The sequence below is a fragment of the Pinus tabuliformis genome, chromosome J (genome assembly GCF_031772625.1).
Source record: "Pinus tabuliformis cultivar Carrire ecotype Pingquan chromosome J, CPIR1, whole genome shotgun sequence".
NCBI classification, from domain to species: Eukaryota; Viridiplantae; Streptophyta; class Pinopsida; order Pinales; family Pinaceae; genus Pinus; species Pinus tabuliformis.
In genome coordinates, this window is record NC_142295.1 from 94,326,496 (window position 1) to 94,352,356 (window position 25,861).

General features: G+C 41.6%; 1 protein-coding gene across 3 annotated transcripts in view; it reads left to right on the plus strand.

Moving 5' to 3' along the window:
- The window catches only part of LOC149225679 (uncharacterized), an 86,540-nt gene that overhangs the window by 37,835 nt on the left and 22,844 nt on the right, over nucleotides 1–25,861 (plus strand). The window contains exon 3 of one of the 3 annotated variants that reach the window (XR_016247690.1): nucleotides 1,131–1,208. The exons of 1 other annotated variant lie outside the window; for it this stretch is intronic. The gene's annotated coding sequence lies outside the window, so the exon portion shown is untranslated. Of the gene's footprint in view, nucleotides 1–1,051; nucleotides 1,209–25,861 lie in introns of all 3 variants that reach the window. One more of the 3 variants, XR_016247689.1, reaches the window with a different exon arrangement.

Here is a 25,861-nt window from a genome sequence, read left to right on the forward strand (position 1 = left end):
TTGAATTACTATGTGTACTATCATTTGGTTGGGGAAATTGGGAGACTTCTTTGTGAGTGAATTGCCATGAGCTTACTATAACAAAATTGTAGAAAGATACAACCATGAATTATGAGAGAATTATCGCTATATGGAATGATAATAATTGTCATCGAATAATTTCATTACAATCGATAATCCATGGAATTCCATTAGTGAGATTTCCTGGCTAGCTTGCGCTGGAGGCATGGATGGAAGTGGGATAACTTGAGGGATTCCAATCATTGGGTTGTATAGGTTGATGGGGAAAGAGGACTAGAGATTGGGACTACCATAGGAGTAGATATTGACCGTGAACCTGGAAATTAGGTTGTGAAAAGAGAATGAGAGCTAGCCATTGAAAGAGTTTTCCCTGGTGGATTCATAGCCTCAACTCGGGGGTGTCCTCTATTGTAGAGAGAGTTGGTGTAGTAGGGAGCTTCTGGTACATCCTTGTTCTGTAGCCAGTTGATGGACAATTTCCAAATAGATAAGTGTTCATGAATGTACCTATGAATTGTGTGAAATTAATGTTGTATATATATTATGGATTTTATTACTTTCTAGTTTTTTTAGTCCTATTTGCATGTGTGAGCTTGCAATTATAATTTGTGGTGCCATTGTTGACTAATTGATTAATTATTTTTGCATAAATACACATTGCGATGTTTGCATCTTTTAATTAATGAATAGCGAGATAGTAAGGAAAGGTATTAAAGAAACAAATTTGCATCTTAGTCTACATTTAATTTAATTATGGTTTGATCAACCTTTTTAAATCAATCAAACCTTTGTGAAACATGATGCTAAGCCCATAAAGCATTGTCCTAGGAGATTTCATCATCTTAAAGCCCAACTAAAGTTGAATTGGCTAAGCTAGTAGTTGTTTGGTTTATTAAGCCCATGTAATTGAGGGAATGGAGGAATGGGCCAATCTATTAGTGATAGTCTACAAGGATCTATGATGATTTTCAAGAATTGAATAAATGCATTGTTATTGTTATTAATCCATTTCTTTTGTCCCTTATTGAAGTATTGGTACTTGTTGGTGAGCGCAAGATCTAATCTTTCATAGGTGGATTCTCAGAATAATAATCAAGTTAATGTTGCAGAGGAGGATGCAACTAAGACCACTTTTATGACAAATTGAGGAGCATTTTGCTACACTTTATCCACTATGTTCAACTTAGGTAATAACAAATATCTTTCAACATTTTATATAGATATTTTTTGAAGTCTATCTAAATGGTTGGGTTTTATTGGTTCAGTTGAGAGATCACTATCATTATTTGCCAGCAATGTCAAACATGTCAAGTATATGTTGTTTCCAATATCCACTAATCCATCAAAATATCAATTCTTGACTTCACAAATTTTGTTGGTACATGCCATTTACAAGGAAGGATTTGTTTTGACCTTGCAAAGGTGAAGATTGTCTTGGATTTATGACATTCATAAAATGTTACTCAATTTAAGTCCTCTCCGTGGAATTTGGGTTATTGCAAAAGAATTATTCTAAATTATGCCAAAATAACATATCTAGAGGAGTGGCTTCTTGTAAAATATGTCCAATTTGAATGGATAGATGTGTGTTTGTAAGCATTTGGCTCCTAAAGCGGAAGATTGTGGAGCCACTGATTTTTGAAAGCTCCAAATTGGTCAAAAATATATCATGCCTAGTTTTGGTGTTGACTATAAGCTACTTTGTATTTAGATTGAACTTTATAAGTTGCTTTTTATTTAGATTCAACCCTCTGCTAGTGGTTTGGTTGAATTGCACTCTTTATTATAACATTGTGTGATTGCTTTACTAGATCTCTTGAGGTTCCCATTTTGGTTTCTAGGTTTAACCCCACTTTCACTCATATTTTGCATCATCATTATTATTTTTCCCTTTTGGCAGAAGGGATGCCCAATGGGATCTTTATCTTGTTATTATTAATTGTTATCACAAGTCCCATTGACCTATTCTGATCATTAGTGGATATTAATATAATCTCATTTCTGCAGTCTTGGCATAATCAGGTGAAGGGAACTTAATCATTTTCCAATTTCAAAGGTATCTAAAGGAGAACATGCCTTCATTGCTACATAAAAGAAGGCTCTAGTTATGGTGTATGCATTATGGAAATTTCATCATCATTTTCCTGCTACAATATTTAAGTTTATTTAGATTATCAAGCTAAAATATAGAAGCATATTATGGTTGGACCACTTAATAGAGGGATTATGTCATTTCAATCTAGAGGGTGATTATTTTTTTGAGCTTGGCAAGGTTGATGTTTCTTTTGATCATCTCTCTTATGCTAATATTGGTGAGCAAGGAGAGGTTTCAATTAGACCCTAGATGCTCAACTTTTCATAGTTGAGTTCATTGCTCAATAGTTTCAAGACATAATATATTTCCTCATTGTAGGTCATGCCCCACAAGGTTTAACTATTGCAGAAAGGAGGAAGTTGGCCCTTAAATCACTTGTGGTTTCAGTTGGTTGTGCAAAATTGTATAAGCTAGCTATTGATGTGGTTCTTTGGTGATGTATGCCTTGCAAAGATATTCCCAAAATCTTGTGGAAATCATATAAAGACTTAGATGGTAGGCATGCCACAAGGGATCAGATTGTCATGTGAGTTCTATTGGCATGCCAATGATGATTGATTTTGTTTAAGGACTTATACCATTAGGAGTTGCATTGCCACACTTTCCAAAGAATGGGGTACTCAATTTAAAATATGTTAGGCCATTTCAATTAGTGATTGCATTGCATCCTTTAATAGTTGGGAATTATATCTGTTTGGTTCCTTTTTCATAGCATAGCATATACCAAATAAAAACATTTTTGTCAAAATATGATATTTTACAAAGGATGAGATGCACGTCTTAGACATGATCATTGGATTCCAAAACCTAATGTTCTCTATTTTTTTGAGATCCAAGGATCGAGGTTGTTGATGTCTTATTGGGCTATAAGATTAAGAGATTTGAGACTCCTTTGTTACATCATATGATCTGCTACAAATAAATAGTTCCTCAAGCCATTCTCCAAGCAAATTGTGGGGCCCATCCTCTACGTCTCAAGGGCATTTTTAGATTGGCCTTCTTATTGCACACAATTTGTATTTTGGGCAACTCAACTTCAGGGGGAGAGAGATACCCATTTTTGGCCCTTTGTTTGTCAGAGGAGATAGTTGTTGCTAGTATTGGGCAACACAGGTATTGGTTTACACAGGCTTCTTTGTTGCTTCAGACCATTGATATCTCTATTGAGCATCTTCACCATTTTTAATAATTTATAGACATACCTGGCCAACTCTTACATCCCATGCAGGAATTGAACTAAGCTCTTATATTCCATGCAGGAATTGAACAAAGTGATGATAGAAGATATCTATCGATGGTACATTTAGGTTACTTGGATTGTCTCACTAGGGTCTCATCCCTAAGATGTATTTTTACCTAGTGCTTAAGAGGGATGGGTCTTGTTGTTCGACCTGGGTATCATTAGCGACAATGGACACATGTCCTTTGGTACCTCTTATTTAGTTCCACGTTTGCTCTCACTGGTTTGGGTGGATTTTGACCATCACATCTTTCACCTTGAGTAGTGTTGAAAAATGGGTAGCTATGGTCGGTATTTTCATTGGAAAATTAATGGAGAAACTTCAAATTTCTATGTTTGACCAAGTTGGCCTAAGAAGGACAAGTCGGCCCCACATGTGAGAAAAGGCACCTCCAAAATCACATATAAATATAGGCTCGTTGGACTTCATTTGACACCATCTCATCACCATTTGATCTGAAATAGAGAGAAGACATCCACATGTGCGAAGGAGTCAAAGGAGACATTTTTGATTTGCGTTGACCAACTTCTTTTGATTTGTTTGACTTGTGTTGACTTTTGCTAGTTTTCTTCTATTTGACCGAGATATTGACTATTGAAGGAGGCCGAAAATTGCAGAGATATGTTGACCCTATTTGATTGAAGTTTCGCTCCTTTTTTTGGCTCGTTGACTTGGGTTGATCGTAAGTTTGATTGAGGCATTGATCGAGAATTTCAGAGGCTACTTTGACTGTGGGTTTGATTGAATTTTAGCCTCCTATTCTGAGGTACCTCAAGGAGAAATTTGGCCCTCTGTTGCAGACTGTGATTTTGACCAATGTTGACTTTTTCTCTCTTCGTTGACTGGGTTTGACTTGGATATATTGAGGTCATATTTTTGGAATCTTGTTGGAATATTTTGATGTACTATTGTTGAACATAATTTCTCTCTCATAAGGAAAGATTGGTTGGGTTTCCCCTTGTGGGTTTTGCCTTGGCTGTGAGCCTAATTTCTGGTGTCTCTTGTTTATTGTTTACTGTGATCTCTATTGCTCTATTGTAGAAAGTGAATGGTTGAAATTTTTCATGTGTAATGATTGGAATGCTATAAGAAGACTAATTGTATCATTAAAGGTAGTTATCAATTTTGAAAAGCTATACTAGTCTTGATTGCACTAGAAAATAAACATGGTTTCAGAGCTTTGGTGAAGGGACAAAGCTATGAGATCACTTCGAAAAGCATTGTAAGCACGTTGAAGAGCTTTGGAATTTTTGTTTTTGGTTGGTAATCTTCATCTTCATCATGAATTCCGTCATGAAGACAAAGAACAAGCTTGAAGGAGCTACTAATTACAGGGCATGGAAGGCTAGGATTGACCTCGTACTTGCACACACAAGGTATTGGGCATTGTTACAGGAAAGTTACTGTACCATTTGATTAAGTAGGAAAGGAAAAATTTAAGGAAGATGACATCTTGGCAAGGAACATCATTATAGAATCTATTAGGGATAATCTAATTCCCTTTATTGTTGATCATCAAACTTCCAAGGGGATGTATGATGCCATTACTAGATTGTACACTATCAACAAAATCAATCAATCTATAAATTTAAGTCTATAAATTTAAGGGGTCAACTTCGCAATATCAAGACGACAAAGAATAATATTTTGGCATCTTAATTTGTTAGAATTTCTCAAATAAGAGATCAACTCAAGGCTATTGAAGAAGAAGTATCCGAAAAAGAATTGGTCGTTGTGGCTTTGGGTGGTTTGCCTAGATCATGGGATTCTTTTGCATCAAGCGTTTGTGGAAGAGAAAATGCACCTACTTTTGACAAGCTATGGACTGCCTGCACTCAAGAAGAATCAAGACTCCTCTCCAGAGGCTAGATTGAAGACCCAAGTGAAGAAGCTTTTGCAACTCATTCTAAGAGTAATAGAAGAAGACCTAATTTTGGAAGATTTCAAAGGATTTCTGGTAAAAGACCTAATTAAAGACTTGCTCCAACATCTGCTCCAAGAAGAGAACTTGCTCCATAAAGAGGACCTCCTACTCCCTCTAAAGATAGAACCGATAGAAGAGATCTAACAAATGTTTAATGCTATTGTTGTCAATCTTATGGTCACTATCAAGATCAATGTCCTCAAAGAAATCAAAGGGATGACTATCAAAGGAATCGAGATTGGAAAAGGAAAAGGAAGCATCATGCTTCTGGTGTTGATCTAAATGAATCATCTGATAAGAGGAGGCCTAGAAAGAACGATTCTGATGATGAGTACTCATTTTATTTTGCTTTTACAGGTTCTACTGCAGGTCATGATGAAATGTGGTTGGTAGACAATGGTCCTTCTAGAAACATGACTAGTAATCATGATCATCTCTTTGAATTGGTTGAAAAGAAGATAGCTCAAAGGGTTAAGCTTGGAGATAATGGAAAATATGAATTCAAGGGCATTGGTACGTCGTCCTTCCAGTTGGAATCAGGAGGTGATGTATCCATTAACAATATTTTATATGTTCCTGGTATGAAGAAGAATTTGTTGTCCATTTCTTCTCTTGAAGACAAAGGATATAAAATTGCTTTTTGTGGATGGACAAGTTCTAGTTTGGAAAAATGATGCCTCTTTTGAATCTGCGAATGTCATTGGTGTGCGAATTGGAGGCCTATATCGTCTCCTTGGACATTCAATTCAAGATTTTCTACATAAGACCATTGATCTTTGTGAGCTATGGCATCGAAGGTGCACTCATATCCACTATAAAGCATTGTCTAGAATGAAGGATCTTGTTAAAGGTGTACCATAAATCAAGGTTGATCATAATGGAGTTTGCAAGGGATGTGCCCTTGGGAAAAATGTTAAAGGAAGATGTACTAGCATTGATAGTGGATCCAAAGGAATCTTGGATCTTGTGCATTATGATGTTTGTGGGCCTATGTCTTACAAGACCTTGGGTGGCAACTTGTATTATGTCTCTTTCGTTGACGATTACTCTCGCAAAACTTGGATTTATCTCTTAAAGACCAAAGATCAAGTATTTGAAAAGTTTCGTGAATTTAAAGCATAGGTTGGGCATGCTACAGGGAGAAGAATCAAGACTTCAAGGTTTAATAATGGTGGAGAATATGTATCCAAGGAATTAATTGATTTCTATAGGGATGTTGGAATTAATAGGGAGATGATAGTTCCCTACTATCCTCAACAAAATAGAATTGCTGAAAGAAAGAACAAGACTATTATGAAAGTTGCCCAGGCCATGCTTCATGATCTAGAACTTCTGATGCTTCTTTGGGGGGAAGCTGCATGAACAACTATTTATGTTCAAAATAGATGCCCACATCGAATCTTGGACTACAAGACTCCCGAAGAAGTCTTCACAAGTGAGAGACGAAATGTTGAGCATTTAAGAATCTTTGGTTGTCTTATTTATGTTCATGTGCCTAAGGAGAAAAAGACAAAATTGGAACCTTCCGGGAACAAAGGAACTTTTGTTGGTTACAATGAGAATTCAAAGGCCTTTAGGGTCTATGTTTTAGGACAATGTTTTATTGAAACATGTAGGGATGTTATATTTGATGAGGATGCTGCTTTATGGAAATCCAAGGGTTCACACTTGGACTTTGATGACGAGATACAGGTGGCTCCAAAGAATGTGGAATCAAAGTGTAAAGAGCCTGAACCGATGAATCAAGAACCTCGTGATCATGAACTTGTTGAATCTCCAAGAGCTACTGTACCTGAGACTAGAAAGAGACCTTCTTGGCTTGAAAGAACTTTGAAGGACGCTGAAGGACATGTTGCACCTCATGGGACCTTCAGGGAAAGTAAGAAGCTGAAGAAGTATTCTGGTTATGCAGCTATGATGTGCAAGATCATTGAGTCCGAGCCATCCACCTATGAAGAAGCAACTGAAGAACAAGTTTGGAAATATGCTATGACTAAAGAATATCAATCTATATTGAAGAATGATGTTTGGGAAATTGTGCCAAGACTTGAAGGAAAGTTTGTTGTGTCTTCAAAATGGATCTACAAAATCAAGCATGTTGCTGATGGAAGTGTTGAAAAGTACAAGGCAAGATTTGTGGCCTGAGGATTCTCCCAAAAAGAGGGAGAGGATTATGAAGACACGTTTGCTCCCGTTGCCAGGTATGCTTCTATTAGATCTGTCATTGCTCTTGCTTCTATTGCAGGTTGGAAATTGCATCAAATGGATGTCAAAACTGCTTTTTTGAATGGAGTCATTGAAGAGGAAGTCTATATTGAGCAACCTCAAGGCTTTGAGGTCCATGATAGAGAAACTCATGTTTGCAAATTGAAGAAAGCCTTGTATGGGCTAAAGCAGGCTCCTCGTGCATGGTACTTCGACATTGATGGCTATTTGTTGAGTATTGGTTTCAAGAAGAGCGATGTTGATCCAAACCTGTACTTCAAAGTTGTTGAAGGTGAGCCCTTGATGTTGCTGGATTTGTTTTTGACAAGGGCTGAAGTTTTGATTGTCCAGTGTAAGAGGGAGCTGATTTCTGAATTCGAAATGAAGGATCTTGGTCTCATGAATTACTACTTGGGATTCAAAATTTGGCAAAAGCCTGATGGAATCTTTGTTGGCCAAGGCAAATACATTATTACGATCCTTCAAAGGTTTGGCATGATGGACTACAAGTCCATGGACACTCCTATGGTGACGAATTTGAAGAAGATCCGGGATTGTGACTCTGATTTGATTGATCCCTCTATGTATTGCAAATTGATTGGCTCATTGAATTATCTTGTGAACACCAGGCCTGATATTTGTTATGCTGTGAACATGTTGAGCCAATTCTTGGTTGAGCCCCAACATGTGCACTGGGTTGTAACGAAGCATATATTGAGATACTTGCGTGGTACCATTGAATATGGTTTGAGATATGCTTCTAATGGAGAATGGAAGTTGCATGGATTCACTGATGTTGATTGGGATGGAAGCTCTAATGATAGGAAAAGCACTTTTGGATTCTGTTTTAGCTTAGGCTCCACTATGATTTCATGGTCTAGTAGAAAGTAAACTTCTGTTGCTCTGAGTACAACTGAAGCTAAGTATATAGCTGCATGTTCAACCTGTTGTGAAGCTATGTGGCTTCGAAAGCTGTTTGCTAGTTTGTTTGATCAAGTGTTGGAATCGGCCATTATATATTGTGATGATCAAAGTTGTGTGAAGCTTTTTAAGAACCTAGTGTTCCATTACAGGTCGAAGCACATTGAGATCAAGTATCATTACGTCCAAAATATTATCCAAAGGGGAACTATGAGGCTTGAATGTGTCCCTACTGATGAGTAGGTTGTTGATGTGTTGACAAAGCCGTTGTCCCCAATGAAGTTTGCATATTTCAGAGAACAACTTGGAGTTGTTGAGAACCCCTCTCTGAGAGAGACGGAGCACTGATTGTACAACATCATATGATGGACAATCTTCCTTAGGCTGCGACTGGGAGACCTATGGATTGGTCGAGAAGATTGTCACTCCCTTAGGTCAATTGGTCGGTAGGCTAGTGAGTTTGGTTGGGGAACTTGGTTTTGAGGCATAAAGTGACCCCTTAGGTTTTTACTGGGAGACCAGTTTGGTCGGGGACACTGATTTTGTGATCTCTCCCTTAGGCAGTGACCGGGAGACCTATGGATTGGTCGGGGAGATTGATCTAGAGTTTCCTCCCTTAGGTTGCAGGCTGGGAGACCTATGCATTGGTTGGGGAGATGTATCCTGTGCATATGTTTGGGTTGGCCTCATTGATTGGTCCCACTGGTTAGGAGGGCACTGACTTGAATGCTATAGGGTTGTGGCTTTTGGGATGTGTTGGATGCTATGTATCTTTCCTTATGATGAGACTAATGATATCTCCCTTAGGTTATGGGCTAGGAGACTTATGGATTGGTTAGGGAGATTGATCTTGATAGAGAGAGAGACTTGTACTTGTGATCTCTCCCTTAGGATGTGGGTCAGGAGACCTATGGATTGGTTAAGGAGATTGATCTTGAGAGAGAATGAAAAGTACCTCCCTAGCTAAGAGGGAGTGTTGAAAAATGGGTAGCTATGGTCGATATTTTCATTGGCAAACTAATGCAGAAACTTCAAATTTTTATGTTTGACCAAGTCAACCTAAGAAGGACAAATCGGCCCTATTATTGCTCAAACTAGTAGGGGCCCTAGGAGGGGATCCTATAGAGCAACTACTAGGTCAAGGGCAATAATAGAGCGATAGCCCACTGTCACCTCAGCTAAGGCTCCCTGCTCTTTACGAACTTTCACCAATGGGAGGAGCGCCGTTATAAGGGGAATCACAATAATGGATATGTCAATGAAAGGATGAAGGGTGATTCCCAAGACGTATTCACAAGAGAGACTCAATTATATGGCTTTCTTGCTTGGAAAGCAAGGTGATAGGCTCTCTAGGAAGGGCTAGGAGGATTCTCAAGGCTAGGGTTTGGGGATGTATCTTGTAAAGATGATTCCTAGGCCTAGAAATCCTTATGGAGAATTGGTCTTTATGTGATCTTTGTGAAATTGGAGTTATTAGGTTGCGGGACCACACGAGACCAAGTGGACCCAAAATTAGGTCAAGGATGTAGAATTGATTAACCAAAGAGGGGCTTGACCTAATTGTGGAAGAGAAGAGGATCAAAGGACAAATCTTCTTAGAATAGAATGCAATGATCCAAATGAGGACACTAGCCAAGGGAAACGTAGGGCAAGAAATGATCCTTGAGCTAGGGCTTGCTTTATCTCAAGATCCCACCGTCAGAATTTCTTGAAATTTGGAGGGCCTCTAGAGGAAACCCTAGCACAATAATGGACAAGAGATTGAAGTCTTTTGATGGCTAGAACGTGAGATAAGTGATGCCCTAGATGACCTATGGAGGCTAGGCCTAGAAAGAGGAGAGGTGAGAGAAATATGCGTTAAAAGTGACCACCTATGGAAGGACTAGTGCCTTTTCCCTTGGGAGAGATGGAGTCAAGGAGAATTTATGGTTTGGAAGAGGTTTACCCAATCAAGGAGGTCTTCAAGAAACTTCGCATGGCATTAGGGCATGAGAGCAACTACTCGAGATCTTTATGCTTCGATATGGAATAATTGATGACTTATGATGATGTATTTCAACAAAATAATATCTAGGAACATTCACCCATTCATACATGGCCCCTTCAATGATGCAACGCTACAAAAGATTAAAATCCCCACAATTTCGCATAGGAAAGCAATAAATTTCAAACTTGTATAGCGAAAATCCCAACAACATTCATGTGACAAAATAAATAAGAAGAATAAGCATGAAAAAAATTACATACATGTACAAATGAGTATATCCAATCACCATATTATGCCAATAATGAAGCTCCAAGACGAGAGAAATAGATCCAAACATCAAAATTCATCCATAACATCCAAACTCGTCCTCCAAAAGGGAATGCGAAATTCTCAAGAGCTACTAAATCCCAATCCAAGTGATGATGATGAAAATGAATCGTCTCATTTCTATTTATACAATCATTAATGAGTTCGATTTGCCCAATTTGGCCTAATTGAGCCCAAAATAATAAAATAATGTGCAATAATAAGATCCCTTGGTGACAAGCCCACTAAGATAGCTCAATAACATAATAATAAACCTCTCAAGAGGGTCGAATGATCAATAAAGTGAGTCATTGGGCCTTTGAGGAGGCCTAATGAAGTCCAGAGTGTGCCATGATGTGAGAATGGACCTCAAACATAGTGGACAAGGGGTTGGCCCCTTGTTTCCAAGCAAATCCCTGTGGTGCCGCCAAGTGGGTGCGAGGGGCATAAGGACATCCTCCTGGATCTCCAAGTGGATCGAAAATGCCTGTAAACCATTTTTAATGGTTAGGATGATGTCATAAGCCCTCATCTGGACCCTGAATCATCTACCAAGTGTATGGTACAAGTGTGGAGCCGGCTGGGCATGGTGAACTAGGTGCATCATCCTCATCCAAAAGGTGGAACACGAGCAATCAATGAGCGGTGCTGGGGGTCCATGAGGAAGTTTTTGTTATGGTGGAGGCCCATGGCTCTCAACGCTCACACTATAAATGCCAATGTGGCCCTTTAGAGGGCTAGGACCCCATATAGGGAAACCAAGCCCCAAATAGAGACCCACCTATAATCCTGCATAAGATCCAATGCGTCTCTCTGCCCTACAATACAACAAATCATTAGAATAATCAAGTAAAAGAACTTACAAGTCATAGAACCAATGGGGCACTTCACGGTGGCATGCCCTTCCATAGTTGGCTTCGGTATGTACAAGTGTCTCCAAGCTCAATAAGGGGGTTAATCAAGGACCCTATTAGGTGGTTTCGACCTTTAAAGGGGGTGACAGGTCCATGGTACATCCATCAAGTGGTAGGTGGAGAGTGATATAGTAATGGAATAGAGTGGGGATTAGGGGAATCATTCGGACCACATGTTATGGTACAAGGGTAGCTATAAAAAGGGAAGCCCACACCTGAGTATATGAGTGTAGTAGAGAGCAAATTGTGGTACATGAGTTATCTCGACCTTTGTTTTTCCACCCTTCTTCATATGGCTTTTGCCTTTGATTGATTTTTCTTCATAACTGCTTGGGGCTCTAGGGGATGAGAGCATGATATGTAATATATAGCAGTGGATACCCCCTTAAGGTGGGGTAGTTCATCGCCTACCGGGGTTGGGACAATCATGGGTTCCTTAATGATGTAGGGGGCTCATCTAGGGCCCATAGGAACCAAGGTGATGACCATAAATAAGGGGTAGAGCTCATGTTTGGCCTTTGCCCATGTGCTAAATTTGTATGTCCCAACTATATTTTGCATTTTGTGGTATATTTCTTGTTGAGACTGGCCAGATTATGTTTTTTCTTTTCTTTTTAGTTGCATCAACCTCCGGGGCATCTTCCAGGCCCGACCCAAGGTGTGGACAAGGGGAGGGGGAGGCTAACCCTATGTGGACCCAAGTGGGAAAAATGACGAATGGGGCTAGAATGAGTGGAAGGGAGCGATGTATATGGTGTTGGGAAGCGGGACCACGCAACAAAAATCAAGATTTTCCATGTAGTGCCAACCCTAAAGCTAATGGCCAATAAAGGAGATCCCATGAGACTAGGATACAAGGGTAACTACCAAATCGAGTGGAGGAGACAAGAGTATAAACCTAGCCCACTCTTTCTGCCAAATCCCCCCACCAATCCATGCCCAGAAGTGCCCATGACAAGTAAGGAAAATTACTCAACTCTACCAATGAAAAGCCATACCTTCAGGGTCGAGAGGCCCATCTTCAAACATACAATCATAACAAGTGGGTGAGGGACCACATGGCTGGCTTAGGTGGCGGAGATACTGGCACATTGAGCTATCTGGTGGCTGCAAGGGGCTGTTGGCTGCCGGCTGAGGACTATCTAGGAGAAAATTTTCTCCTATATACACTACTCACAGGTGGTGGGTAACAGGCCCCACATGTAAGAAAAATCACCTCCAAAATCACATATAAATAGAGGCTCGTTGGACTTCATTTGACACCATCTCATCACATCACATTTGATCTAAATTAGAGAGAAGACATCCACCCATGCAAAGAAGTCAAAGGAGACTTTTTTGATCTGCGTTGACCAACTTCTTTTGATCTGTTTGACTTGCGTTGAATTGAGCTAGTTTGCTTCTATTTGACCGAGATCTTGACTGTTGAAGGAGACTGAAATTGTAGAGATATGTTGATCCTATTTGACTAAAGTTTCGCTCCTATTTCTGGCTCGTTGACTTGGGTTGACCGTAGGTTCGACTGGGCTTTGATTGAGAATTTAAGAGGCTACTTTGATTGTGGGTTTGACCAAATTTCGATCTCTTGTTTTGAGCTACCTCAGGCTGAAATTCGACCTTCTGTCTCAGACTGTGATTTTGACCAATGTTGAATTTCTCTCTCTATTCGTTGACTGGTTTTGACTTGGAGATATTGAGGTTAGATTTTTGGAATCTTGTTGGAAAATTCAGATGTACTATTGATGAATATAATTTCTCTCTCATAAGGAAAGATTGGTTGGGTTTTCCCCTTGTGGGTTTTGCCCTGGCTGTGAGCCTAATTTCTGATGTCTCTTGTCTCTTGTCACTGTTTGTTGTGATCTCTATTGATCTATTGTAGAAAGTGAATGGTTGAAGTTTTTCATGTGTAATTGCTTAATGATTGGAATGCTATAAGAAGACTAATTTTATCATTGGGAGTAGTTATCAATTTTGAAAAACTATACTAGTCTTGATTGCACTATAAAGTCAACAAGTGGATCTTTCAATTGTTCCATTTGTAGAAGTTTGAGTCAGAGGGGCACTTCATATTCAGGGGTGTGGTCTATTATGAGATTAGGGGTGCTTTCATTGCTTGTGCTAAGAGTCCATGGGTCCCTCACTTCTTTCTTTTGATATTTGGATCAAAGATACGTGGATCTGTTTACATGAGAAGTGACTTTATACATGAGATGAATCTTACATAGCCCTCCTATGATTGTACTGGGTAGATTGCTTCATTCTTTCCTTTTGTTCCTAGCAAGAGGTGTAGCAAGGACTTGGATGCATTTGGCATGAGATCAATGAGACTACACATCTCCTCTCAATCATCGAGCAACACCATGAGTTTGTTGTGGAGTACATGCTCTCATCATGCTCGGGTTGATCAATTTGTTATTGACACTTGGTTCTCTAGCACTACATAGTTCTCAATGGTCTAAAATATTGGGGAAGTTTCATTTGTTTGTCCCATGCTTGTTGGAATTTCTAAGTTTAATTTGTTAGAAATTCTTCCTGTACTATCTGATTTATTTCTTCCTACTTGTTCAATTACTTAACAAGTTATTTACCATGTAAATACTGAAAATAAATACAAGTACAGTATCAACACATACAGATCATCAACTGAAAGTAAACAAACACACAAGTGACACCGTTGTTTTTGGACTAATGTCCCTGGAAAAACCCAATGCGGGAAAACATCTATTCAGAGGGTTTTATTATTATGCAGTTTCAGAATACAACCTGGGTGCTAGAAATGGCCTCACCCAACAGAGAATGCCCTCGAAAGTAGTACCTCTCAGTCGGAGACAGATATTTCGACTAAATTACCGGATGAACGATCCCACAACAACAATGCAGCTTCTGTTGCTCTGCGTCACTCTGATAGGGACTGCGTCACCCTATCTAGCTCTTCATCTCTTAGTCTGTCCCACGAAATTCTCCCAGCCCCGCCTCTAGGCCCTGCGTCAGCCTCTTTGGCCCTGCGTCAGCTTCTGGAGCCTCTGCGTCTCACACACTAGCCCTCTCTGGCTCTGCGCGGCTCCTCGCTGCCTCTGCGTAGCCTCTATCTGGCTTTGCGTTAACCTCTCCCGGCTCTGCGCTGATCCTCCTGGTACTAACTTTGCCTCTCTACTGTGTATTCACTGCCCCTCAGCTACAACTCAGATCACTCACTCGATTTCCTCAGCAAACTCTGCCCCAGCAAATCGAATTCTTGATCTCTCTTGGTGTATCTTTCAACTGACCCTCAAGCCTCCTCTTATACTTTTCTCATTGGTCCTTCAATGACCGAGACTAAATCTCTTAGCAACGGCTAAGATTAGATTTGGATTGATCTACGACTTTTGGAACCTTCTAACCCAGTTTTATATTAATACCATTAATATTTTATTTTTCCTAAGTTTAGATTTAGAAACTCCATTAAAAATATTAATTATTTTAATATGTTAAAATTGGCAACCAGGGCAAAACTTCATGTGGGTCATCTTATTCATGGCTGATAATATTTTTATTAGATTCCTCTCGTCGAGAGGTGTAGGATTGATATAAAGATCATCCGATTCCGATAAGTATTCATGGAGATATGAATTTATTTTGATTATGGAATTATTATGAAGCCGACCTACAACTCATGTAGGCTCAGAAGCCCAACAGTCGCATCTATTCACCCACCAACGTTGTGTATAAATATAAGAGGACTTTTCCTCATTTAGACTCACTCATCTCATCACATCTCTCTCTCTACTGCGCAGATATGAGTCTCTTCTCTACTGTGCTGAAATGGGTCTCTCTCTCTCACACATGTGAAGCCGGAAGCTGTTGAGTTTGAAGCTGCAACTGCAGAAGTAAAGATTGACTTGCGTGGCCTAGAAGATCTCCTCTTTGGAACTGCGTTGTAGGTTCATCTGAACCTCCTCTGAAAGCCGCAACTTTTGGTGGTGGAATGAAGTCAATCCGATGAACGGTTTGCAAGATATCGACTGCCCTAGTTTGAAGCCGGAAACTGCTGAAACTGAAGCTGCAACTGCAGAAGTAAAGATTGACTTGCGTGGCCTAGAAGATCTCCTCATCTGAACTGCGCTGTAGGTTCATCTGAACCTCCTCTGGAAGCCGAAACTTTTGGTGGTGGAAAGAAGTCAATCCGACTGTCGGTTTGTGAGATATGGTCTGCCCTAGTTTCATAATGAAGCCGCTAACGCTGATGCTGCTGATCCAGGGTTTGCTACTGTTGATATGAATCAGATTTATTGTACTATTTCTCTCTGCTGAATTATTGAAGATAAAAGAAGATTTGATCAAAGGGTTTCCCCACACATTGTGGGGTTTGTCCCTGGCTAGCCGCCACATCTTGTGTCTCTTGTCTTGGCTTGTTTTCTGTCGATCGTTTAATTTTCTATCTGCACTTTACTTTATGTACATGTGATTGCTAATCGGTGGAATATAATAAGAAAAAGAAGTAAACTGTTATAAGCGTAGAACATACCATAACTTAACATGTTATCAGAGCTAAGGTGAAGACAAAGCCCAAGCAAGAGCAAGAGCAATCATTGAAGAGAAGATTGGCAAGGCCATCCTAAAAGAACTATGGGGTCCTCAACACTCTTTCCTGCCGAAGACAAGCTCCGTGAGAAAGCTGATTATCACGGATGGAAGATGTCTATCGATCTAACCCTTGAAGATCAAGGAGTGCTGGACCATGTAAGAGGCAATATTGTTGAGCCTTCATCAAATGCATCTGCTGCTGCCTGGAACAAATGGAAAAATGGAGAAGTCAAATCAAAGAAGATCATCCGGGACTCTATCGACAAGCGCTTGGTGGCCTATATCTCTGATCTAGACACCTCTAAGGAAATCTACGACAGACTGGTGAGTTTATTTAAAGTTAATGATGCAAATCAAGTTTTGTTTCTTAGAAATAAGTTGAGGGAAATCAAGAAGGGTAAAGATGAAAGTATGCAAGCATACTTCTTAAGAATCACCGAGATCAAGAACGATCTCCTATCTATTGGGGAAACCATTACTGACAAAGAAATGGCACTCAAAACTCTCGGAGGATTACCATCTAAATGGTATGTGTTCAGGACTACTCTTCTGAACAATAATGTAATTCCTAGTTTCGAGGAATTAATGGCTAGATGCATTGAAGAAGAAACAAGGGAAGAAGTGCAAGAAATGCCCATGCCTGAAGGTCCTCCTGCTGCCTTTTCTTCTCATGCAAAGAAAAGAAATAATTCCGGGACTAAATCAAAAGGAAAGGCTGGACCTAAAGCTAGAAGAAAATGACAATGTTACATTTGCGATAAAGCAAGTCACTATGTATGAGATCATGAGCATCATGATGAATGAGATCATGGACATAAAGGGCAACATGAGATCATGGACATATAGGATAACATGATGATGATGCACACTAGTTTGAGCAGCATTATGATGGATAAAATCATGGAATGGGCAGCATGATGATAATCATGATTAGAGAAGCATGGCACAGTGTGCAGTGGTGCAACTCGAAATCCCTTTGATGGCAATCAAAGGAATGACAAATTCAACAGCAAAGGTAAGAGGAGAGCTGGGAATCAAGGAAGAGGACAAGCATTCAAGAAGGCTAGAAATTCTAGGATGTATTAAATGCACCTGACCTCAAAAGGAACCTAGTGTCCATCTTGGCAATGGAAGACAGAGAGGCTACAAGGTAACCTTCAGCAATGGCAAGGTATGTATATGGAAAAATAATGTTAAAGATGCCTTTACTCTTGGGTTTAGTGTTGATTCATTATATCAGGTCGATGGATGTCCGCTAGGTGTCATGTCTTGTGACACAACTCTTTAGTCCGAACTTTGGCATCGGAGGTTTGCCCACCTTCATTACAAAGCTCTACCCAATGTAAGACAGATGGTAACAGGGATGCCCGAATTTCAAGTAGAGAAAGAAGGTGTATGTCCGGGATGTGCCAAAGGAAAGCTCAAAAGGGGACCATTCCCCTCAAGCCAAAGCAAGACCTCCGATATATTACAATTGGTTTACTCAGGCATACCTGAGGTTGGCATTAAGAGGGAGACTTCTACACCACATACTCCTGAGCAGAATGGTGTGGTGGGAAGGAAGAACCACACGATGATGGAAGCTGTCCGGGCCATGCTACATGATCAAAGACTTCCAAAGTTTCTATGGGCTAAAGCTGCAAACACTGCCGTATATGTACAAAATCGATGCCCTCATCAAGCATTGGGTTCCAAGACTCCTAAAGAAAAATTCACCGGTAAGAAACCTAATGTTTCTCATTTTAAAATTTTTGGAAGCCCTGTATACTTTCATGTGTCGAAAGAGAAAAGAAATAAATTGGGAGCATCTGGAAAGAAGGGAATTTTCGTGGGCTATGGTGAAAATACTAAAGGCTATAGAATCTATGTAGCCGGTCAAAGGGAAGTCATAATTAGTCATGATGTCACCTTTGACGAAGATATGGCTCTCAGCAAGGTGATCAATCTTCCGATTTTGAGGAGCTCTCAAGAAGCCGACACCAGGGAACCGAAAGAAAAGGATGATGAATCAATGCCTGATATAGAAGAACCCATGGATCCGATTGATCCTCATCCACATGAGCCTTCCTCTTCTAGGAAGAGGCCTTCATGGCTTAGGGGGATACTTGATGATGCTGAAGGACATGCTGCACCCTGAGGAACCTTCCATCAAAGTAAGGAACTTAACAGGTATCAGGGATACCTGACCATCATGAGCACGATCATACAAAATGAACCTTCATCATTCTCATATGTCATCAAGCATTAACTATGGAAGGATGCTATGACCTAACTATGGAAGGATGCTATGACCATAGAATATGAGTCTATTATGGAGAATGATGTCTGGGAAGTAGTTCCCAGACCCTAGACAAGACAATTGTTACTTCAAAATGGCTTTACAAGATAAAGCATGCAGCAAATGGAAGTATGGAAAAGTATAAGGTTCATTTTGTTGCTCATGGTACAGACTATGATATTTGCACCTGTTGCCAGATATACGACCATCTGCTTGATCATAGCTCTTGTGGCTTCACAAGGATGGAACCTACATCAGATGGATGTTAAGACCGCGTTCTTGCATGGTTCTATCAAAGAAGAGGTCTATGTGGAGCAACCTGAAGGATTTGAGATTTATGATTGAAAATCTCATGTATGCAGGTTGAAGAAGGCTCTCTATGGGTTGAAGCAAGCACCCTGAGCATGGTATGAGAGGATCGATAGCTACTTGATGAAGCTAGGATTCACTAGGAGTGAAGCTGATCCTAACCTTTACTTTAAGGTTGAAGATGACAAGCCTCTCACACTGGTGTTGTATGTGGATGACCTCTTTCTAACAGGTGCAAACCCTCTCATTCACAAATGTAAGAGGGAGATGGCTTCTGAATTTGAAATGAAGGACCAAGGACTTGAAGTGTGGCAGAAGCCAAGGGAAATTTTCCTATCTCAAGGAAAATATGTGGTAAATATATTGTAAAGATTTGGCATGATGGACTGCAAGCCTGTGACTACCTCGAGGATCTTAACTTTTAGAAGTTATATGGTAGTGATGTCGGACCAGACTTGGGAAATGCCTCTGAGTTTCAAAAACTCATTCGCATTGAAGTTCTTGGTGAACCTCCGTCCGAACATATGTTTTGCAAGCTCATATTTGGTTGAGCCTCACTGGATTGATGCCAGGAATCTTCTGAGATGTCTTCCGGACACAATCTCTCATGGATTAAGATACACTGCCGGAGATGTGAGACTACTTGGATATACTGATGTTGATTGGGCAGGCAGTGTGGTGGACCGTAAGAGCACTTCCCGGTGCCGTTTCACCTTGGGATCGGCTTCGATATCCCGGATGAGCAGGAAGCAGAAGTCGGTGGCTTTGAGCACCGCCAAAGCAGGATATATTGTTGCTAGCATGACCTCGTGTGAGGTAGTCTGGTTGCGAAAGCTCTTCAGTGAGCTGTTTGGATTTACATTGGATACCACTGTGATTCTCTATAACAACCAGAGGTGGGATTCGATTATTGAGGAATCCCGTATTCGTCGATTGCTCCAGCAGATAGACATCATCTGGGATATGGTAATTTGATGAGCAAGGATGCTCCATCGCATTAAGATGATGTACAGGTTGATACACCTTGTCAAAGCCCTGGGGAAAGATCTAATCTATGATTTTCCCAAACGACTTGGAGTCGGCAAGAAACCCTTGTACAAGGGTCCTGCTTGTTGCATACATTGAGCTCTGGGAGCTCTGAGGGCTTGCGGTTATTACTGGAGCAACATACGACCACAGGGTGACTCACCCTCCCCTGGTGGTGCGCACTGGAACAAGATGATTCGCTCTCTTGTGGGACAAGATGATTCGCTCTCTTGTGGAACAGGATGATTCGCTCTCCTGTGTAGCAGGATGATTAGTTCTCCTGTGAGGCCTGGATTGATGTGTTCTCCATGGCAGCCTGGATTGATGTGTTCTCCACGGCGATTGTAGCAGGATTGATGTGTTCTCCTGTGAGGACAGGATTGATTAGTTCTCCTGTCGAGGCATCCTACCCATGCAGTCTGGGACTCATGGGAAGTACCTCTCATCTGATCAATGAGCAGGGAAATGAAGTTAGGGACCATAGTAGTACCGATGGACGCATCGTTGTAACTACTGTACTCCCTACGCTAGGATGACCTCCATTGATCTGGGATCAATGATACTGGTCTGGGACCAGTGGTAGGAGTTGTACCATACTATGACGCTGACTTCGGGTCGGTTGAGACTGGTCTGGGACCAGTGGTACATACTCCGAGACTGACTTCGTGTCAGTGCAGTACTGGTCTAGGACCAGTGAGAGTGGTACATACTATGACGCTGACTTCGGGTCGGTTGAGACTGGTCTGGGACCAGTGGTACACTCTCTGAGACTGCGATACTGGTCTGGGACCAGTGGTAGGAGTGGTACTTACTATGAAGCTGACTTCAGGTCGGCTGAGACTGGTCTGGGACCAGTGGTACATACTCTGAGACTGACTTTGAGTCAGTATGATACATCCTCGATCATTTCTTCTTCTTCATAATTCGGACAAAAGCAGAGTAGAACAGAACAATGCAAGAGCAGAGCAGAACAAAGCAAAACAGTACAGATCAGTGCAGGCAGAACAAGACAAAGCAGAACAAGCAGAATAGAGCAGAGCAGGGCAAGGGTCAGGCTGTACAGGGCAGTGCATTTGATGGATGAATAGTAACGACCGATAGACAGATTGCAGATGAAGTTCTCCATGGTTGAGAGGGAGTGTTAAAATTGGCAACCAAGGCAAAACTTCATGTGGGTCATCTTATTCATGGCTGATAATATTTTTATTAGATTCCTCTCGTCGAGAGGTGTAGGATTGATATAAAGATCATCCAATTCCGATAAGTATTCATGGAGATATGAATTTATTTTGATTATGGAATTATTATGAAGCCGACCTACAACTCATGTAGGCTCAGAAGCCCAACAGTCGCATCTATTCACCCACTAACGTTGTGTATAAATATAAGAGGACTTTTCCTCATTTAGACTCACTCATCTCATCACATCTCTCTCTCTACTGCGCAGATATGAGTCTCTTCTCTACTGCGCTGAAATGGGTCTCTCTCTCTCACACATGTGAAGCTGGAAGCTGTTGAGTTTGAAGCTGCAACTGTAGAAGTAAAGATTGACTTGCGTGGCCTAGAAGATCTCCTCTTTGGAACTGCGTTGTAGGTTCATCTGAACCTCCTCTGAAAGCCGCAACTTTTGGTGGTGGAATGAAGTCAATCCGATGAACGGTTTGCAAGATATCGACTGCCCTAGTTTGAAGCCGGAAACTGCTGAAACTGAAGCTGCAACTGCAGAAGTAAAGATTGACTTGCGTGGCCTAGAAGATCTCCTCATCTGAACTGCGCTGTAGGTTCATCTGAACCTCCTCTGGAAGCCGAAACTTTTGGTGGTGGAATGAAGTCAATCCGACGGTCGGTTTGTGAGATATGGTCTGCCCTAGTTTGATAATGAAGCCGCTAATGCTGATGCTGCTGATCTAGGGTTTGCTACTGCTGATATGAATCAGATTTATTGTACTATTTCTCTCTGCTGAATTATTGAAGATAAAAGAAGATTTGATCAAAGGGTTTCCCCACACATTGTGGGGTTTGTCCCTGGCTAGCCGCCACATCTTGTGTCTCTTGTCTTGGCTTGTTTTCTGTCGATCGTTTAATGTTCTATCTGCACTTTATTTTATGTACATGTGATTGCTAATTGGTGGAATATAATAAGAAAAAGAAGTAAACTGTTATAAGCATAGAACATACCATAACTTAACATAATATCTCCCAAACCGGTTAGAATCTGCCCATACCATTTTTGGGCCTTGGAGATCTCATGAGCTTTAGCCTCTCCACCAATTTTCATGGCTAGAGCACATCCGATGCTACCCCAAATCGACACTCCCTCTTAGCGAGGACTATGCTCTTGTAATACTTCTCACTGAGCATTACTCTGATTATATGGCACCGATACCTGTGTTGATGCTAGCCCTGCCCGCCCAACATCCTCTGCACTGTTGCATCCTGTACTGCTTCCAATGGCCTTGCCACTACCATTGCTGCATCCGTACGACAACTCCCTTTGCATCCGTGTTGCTGCTGGTCCTTTCTCCCAACACTGCATCTGCACTCCAGTCCCCTTTCATCATGCTGAATCGTGCTACCGCATACTGCTACTGCACTGCAACTCAGTTACTGAGAAGTAAGTAACTGATCTACCCAACTTCTGACATCCTTGTCAGGCTAGAAACACTCCCGATGCTAAAGCTCCCTTTGCCGCTAACAAGTGCTCCCTCTACTGACCTCTGTGTTGCTGCAACATCTCCCTGTATCTCGCACCATTGCAAACCTCTCTTTGCCATCCTGCATTGGTGCAACACTCTCCGTGCCTCTCGCACTGTTGCAACCTGCTAGCCTCGCGCTGCTCGGGGACTCTTGCACTGTAGCACTCTCTCCCGCTTCATCCGCATCCATATCTACCGACATCCGCCAGTCCTGCTACTCTCTCTTCGGGGCTCCCATAGCAAGGTATAATCCAAGAGTTTGGGTACCTCAAGGATCCTGCCCCTTATCGCCTATAGTCATCCTGACTACAACTCGATGTCTCCCCGCCTCTTCTCTAGAGGTACATGAGCACTCATGGCACAATCGTCATCCTCCTCGACCTCTTTCGACGCCTTTGCTGGTGCTGCCTTAGAGTCAGATGCCTCTCCCTTGTTCTTCCTCAGGCACTGGTTCGCATAATGACCCAGTTCCCCATAGTGGAAGCACTTGACCTTGGAGAGGTCCTTTTTCTTCCTCTTCTCCTGCTTCCTTGGAGATGCCAAAGCCACATCCTCTTCCTCCTCCTTGATTATGACCCCTTTCCGCTACTCCCTGCCTTGGTCACCCGTTTGATCTCTTCTTGACAAAGAGCCGCCCATAGTTCCTCCCAATCTGGAAGGCTCGACCTGCCCAGTATGCTCTGGACAAATACCTCCCAATCCTCTGAGACTGCGTTCAATGCGGTCCTCACCATCAGTTCTTGATCCGGCGTGGCCCCTATGGAAGTTAGCTGGTCACGGATCTCCTTCAATCCACCGAGGAAGACATCTATCTGCTCTCCTCTGCATAGAAGTATGCCGGTACAACTTCTTCAGGGCATCCCACATCTCATTTGCTATGTCCTTCTCGGCAATATGCGACACCACATGACCCTTGACCCCATCAAGAATGATGCACTTCGCCTTGCCCATTGCCTCCTCGCACTTCTCATTTTCAGCTGGGTCAACTGGGATCGCTATTGTTTTCAAGGCGAAGTCCTTGATGTGATATCTGTCTAGAACAGACAAGATCCTGGCTTTCCAAACCACGAAGTTGGATGCTCCGTCCAACCTATTCTGATCTCTTAGTCCATTCATGACCATTATGCTGCTTTTCTTCCAACTCCTCTGCGTCTCTTTACTTCCCTCCTGGAAGTCCTCGGTTCGACTCTCTCTGAGTCTCGATTTCCCTTCCGGGAATTCCTCCTCCTTGGCCTTGCCCTGTTAGGTACAGTTCTGAACTTTTGACCATAGTACCCCACCAGCTTCGCTCCGCAAATTATTCGCAGCCTCCTATACCCCAACAACTTGAAGGACTGAGCCTCTAGGCTCTGCGCAATCTCGACACCAGCAAAATCTGCACCTCTTGGCCACAACGTCGATCCTTCCTGACTGAGAAAGATGACTGGGCACTGCGTAGGTCAGGTCTGCTCCTCTCTGCCTCTACGCTGATCCTCCTCCTGGCTCGAACTGATGACGCAGGCCCTCTGCGTCACCCCTTCCTTGCTGCTTTATGCTAGGAACAACTTTTGTCACTCAGGACAACGGTTTTTGCTGCTACTGCTTTGCTTGGCTGATGCCTTCAGTTATCTTGTTATCTGCAACCATGCTTTGATACCATGTTGGAATTTCTAAGTTTAATTTGTTAGAAATTCTTCTTGTACTATTTGATTTATTTCTTCCTACTTGTTCAATTACTTAACAAGTTATTTACCATGTAAATACTGAAAATAAATACAAGTACAATATCAACAGATATAGATCATCAACTAAAAGTAAACAAGCACACAAGTGACACTGTTGTTTTTGGACTAATGTCCCCGGAAAAACCCAATGTGAGAAAATCGGTGCAACTATTCAGAGGGTTTTATTTTTATGCAATTTCAGAATACAACCTGGGTGCTAGAAATGGCTCACCCAACAGAGAATGCCATTGGCATTAGCACCTCTCATTCGGAGATAGATATTCTGGCTAAATTATCGGATGAACGATCCCACAACAACAATGCAGCTTCTGCTGCTTTGCGTCACTCTGATAGGGACCGCGTCACCCTATCTAGCTCTCCAGCTCTTAGTTTGTCCCATGAAATTCTCCCAGCGCCGCCTCTAGGCCCTGCGTCAGCGTCTCTGGGCTCTGCGTCAGCTTCTGGAGCCTCTACGTCTCACACGCTGGCCCTCTCTAGCTTTGCGCAGCTCCTGGCTGCCTCTGCATGGCCATTGGCTGCCTCTGCGTAGCCTCTAGCTGGCTCTGCAACAACCTCTCCTGGCTCTGCGTTGATCCTCCCGGTACTAACTCTGCCTCTCTCCTATGTATTCTTTGCCCCTCAGCTACAACTCAGATCACTCACTCGATTTCCTCAGCAAACCCTGCCCCAGAAAATCATATTCTTGATCTCTCTTGTTGTATCTTCCAACTGATCCTCAAGCCTCCTTTTATACTTTTCTCGTTGGTCCTTCAACGACCGAGATTAAATCTCTAATCAATGGCTAAGATTAGATTTGGCTTGATCCACAACTTTTGGAACCTTCTAACCCAATTTTATATTAATACCATTAATATTTTATTTTTCCTAAGTTTAGACTTAGAAACTCCATTGAAAATATTAATTATTTTAATATCTCCCAAACCAGTTAGAATCTGCCCAAACCATTTCTGGGTCTTGGAAATCTCATGTGCTTTAGCCTCTCCACCAATTTTTATGGCTAGAGCACATCTGATGCTACCCCAAATCGACAATGCTTACTCCTAAGATTCTCCTATCCAACCCTCTTAACCTTATATATTCTCCATGGTAAATGTGATGTTTGGTGTTTCCTCCTCTGCTACTGATCTGGATCTATTCAGCTACTGGAATTAACCAAGATCTTTTATTTCTGCAATGTTAGTAGAATTGTATATGAAAGGGTATAAAACATCCACATGTGCATACTTGAAAGAAGAGGAAACATAACAACAACCATCAAATCACATGACACAAACACATTGATAACGGAGTTCACCTAGTGTGGGTAATGTCTCTGGGCAGGGGTCAAGAGTGGGGAAGCCTCTTCTTTAAATGCTGCAACATGATGATGAGTACATGGTACATTCTTTGTCATTACAAGGATAAATTCCCTCGACTAGAGTGGCATGTCTCTCTACGAGATGTTCTCCTATAGAAACTCTCACTCATATGGGCCCTCCTTCAGCATGACAAGATAATAAGTTCTCACTGGACATGGCATACAAGCATCCTTTCAACATAATAGTAACAACAAAACATCATCTTAGCAAATCAGAAGAAAGACATGGCATCATTGCATAATAAACCTCCACTCTTGGGGATGGCTTGAAAATGCGAAGCTCTGCTAATGAAA